At 46.7% G+C, this 2,730-nt stretch overlaps 1 long non-coding RNA gene across 1 annotated transcript; it reads left to right on the top strand.

Moving 5' to 3' along the window:
* The first annotated feature begins 1,175 nt into the window (after positions 1–1,175).
* On the top strand, positions 1,176–2,222 carry LOC311441058. The gene is made up of 2 exons (XR_014695774.1): positions 1,176–1,539; positions 1,672–2,222. It is a non-coding gene; the product is annotated as an uncharacterized lncRNA (long non-coding RNA).
* The last annotated feature ends 508 nt before the right edge of the window (positions 2,223–2,730 follow it).

The raw sequence follows: 2,730 nt of genomic DNA, 5'->3' as shown, positions 1-2,730 counted from the left end.
TGCCAAATGAAGGAATAGAGATGTGTGTGCATTTCATGAGGGAAAGGAGAAAAAAAAAAAAAAAACTGCCTGCAGGAAAGGGAAAAACTTATTTTAAGAGTGCTACTTCAAGGTGCTGGTATGTAAAATAACTGTCTGATTTAGTGCAAAGTTTTAGAGCAGACAATTCAAGGTACCACTGCCTGCAGTCACCCTCTTCACCTCTTGCTAGGGCTGATGGCCTCTGGGATCACTGCTAGAGAACCTGAGCGAGGAACAACTCTTCCCCCAGCACCAGCAGGAGGAGAGCTGTCTCCAGGACAGGGAGAAGCATGGGAACTTAATTACGGAAAGCACCTGTGTGTAATAATACACAGGTTCAGTGTCACAGGACACAAAAGGATGGCAGCTTTGGGGTTGTGCTACACCCTGCAATGTAACACAAAGGTGGAAGAAAATCCCTTGCTTTCCAGGGGACTGCGGTGCACCCCTGGGAACACCTCAGCACCAGGTCCTGCATCTGCAGTGTCTTTCTGGGGGCTTGGAGACATTGCAAATCTTGAGGAGCTGCAGGCTCGGCCGTGCAGAGAGCAAGGACTTCAGCAATCTGTATCCATGACTCTGCATACAGGCAGAACTGGCCTGGTGTCAAACACACACACACATTCCTACACGTTAAGAACAGTAAAAGGCTTTAAAAGCAAGATAACGCAAAAACATGCGTTTAAAGAAACGGTTTTTCCAACACTACTTTCTCCCAGCGAGGAGACACACGACTCAATGCCAAAAGAGGCCCTCGGCTGGTGGGACGTGAGAGGCCTGGGGGTACGGGGAGCCAGCGTTAGTGTTGTTTTTCCCTGCTTTTGGACTACATTAGATCTTCTGACTGTCTCCTCAGCACCCTGCGGGATTTGAGATCGCTTCTCTGAAGTCAGCAGCTGGGGCCAGGCTGCCCGGGCTGCGAAGGGAGGGCTCGGTGCTGCGAGCTCTGGTGGGCAGGCGCAGTAAAAGCCATAAATAATTTCAAATATAACCTCTTTTCCGCAGTGAGTTGCGCGTGCTGGCGCTAGGGAAGCTGCTCTCGCCTGGGGCCGAGAGCCAGCCCGGCCGGGGCCCTTGCCTTTCGGTGGAACAAGAGCGGCATCCAGCGGCAAGGCGGCGAGCTGGGGGCCCGCCGGGCACCGCGCTCCGCCGCCGCCATTTCCCTGCCCGCAGCGCATCTCCCTGAGGACGGGGTGTCATTGCTGCTAAGCCAACACAGCAAAATACAATTTGTGAGCTGCAGTAATTCAGTAGTTGAAAGGTTAACCCCTTCGGCTGTGTTGGCGCTGGCATGAAGAAACTAGGGAGAGGGATTTGTGGGCCGTGGCACAAATTACACTTGGTCTGAAGGCCTTCTTGAGCTGAGGTCCAGCCCGCTGGAACATGGCATGGCAGCTATGGTGTGTGTAGTTACCCTGAGTGGCCGGAGGAAGGTCTGGATGCTGCTGTGTGCACCACCAGATGTAATGCTATGGCTGCTGCAAAGCCTTGCACACGTGTCTTTGCCGTATCACTGAAGTGAGTTGCATCATGCGTCTGTACGAGCTATCATTTATATTAGTGAAATTATCACTGGATTGGGTAGATTTATATCACTTCTTCCCAGCTTGACTGAAGATTTAAGAAGTGTTTTTTCATGTTTGATTTTAGACGTTCACCCTTAAATAATGCATTTAAAGGACAATGAATGGCGCGCTTCTGTTCACATTGGGCTCATCACCATAATACCCCTTACATGGAGGCCAGTCCCTGACAGCCTGCTGCTGCTGGCTCACCAGCAACTTACAGGCCTGAAGAACACAGGAAATCAAAGAAAAGAAAAAGAAAAGAGAGAAGAGAGAAAGAAGGGGGATGTTTACTCCAGCAGACCTCTAAGGAGCTCATTTACATCCATCTTCTGCTATTCCATTTGGATTTCAGCTAAAGCAATGAACCTGACCCTAACCTGCTAATGACAAAGGCACCTTCAGCAGTCTCATTTCTGCAGCAAACAAAATACAATGGATTAAAATTGTATGCTGTGACATCTGATGGAGAAAAACTGAGTAAACTTTTTCAGGAAGTTCAGAAGAGGTTTCAGCCCTTTAATTTAATTACATTGGCTGTCAAGTGATAGAATGGACATAGGATGGAGGGGTGGGAGAATCTTATTCTGTTGTGGTTAGTATATGCTTTCTGCTAATAAAAGATGTCTGCTGCTACCTCAAATGTATGTATTTTATGTAGACTTAAATCCTGAATGCTGATTTTGTACAGATTTCCCACACACACACACCCTTCTTTGTCCTTCCTTCTCTTCAAATGTCCAAAGCTGGTCCACATTGAAGTAAATGTAAAGCCTCCCACTGACTGCAGTGGAAATTGGATTAAGTCTCTAAAACAACAATTACATGCCTAATTGCTCTTTACTGCTCACTTAAAAATGCATTCTTTGAAACACTACCAATATTTGTAAAGGCTGAGAGTTTAATGTGCCAAACTATTTAGGTTATTTGGAGACCTGCTTTCCACCTGTGCCTGGGGATTTAAATAAATACTATAAAAGAGTGTTATTTACATTCTGCATTTGTAACAGAAGTATTTATATTGTGTCATTATTCTTCACAGTGATTTTCCCCTAAATACCAAAACTTGCTGCTTTGAAGTCAGTGGGAGATCTGCCATTGACTTAGTTCTGCCTAAAACTGGTGATGCAGGTTTCAGATCATT

Source organism: Aythya ferina (genome assembly GCF_964211825.1).
Source record: "Aythya ferina genome assembly, chromosome: 8".
Taxonomy (NCBI): Eukaryota; Metazoa; Chordata; class Aves; order Anseriformes; family Anatidae; genus Aythya; species Aythya ferina.
The sequence above is the reverse complement of the archived record's forward strand: the minus strand, read 5'-3'. Positions and strand labels throughout refer to the sequence as shown.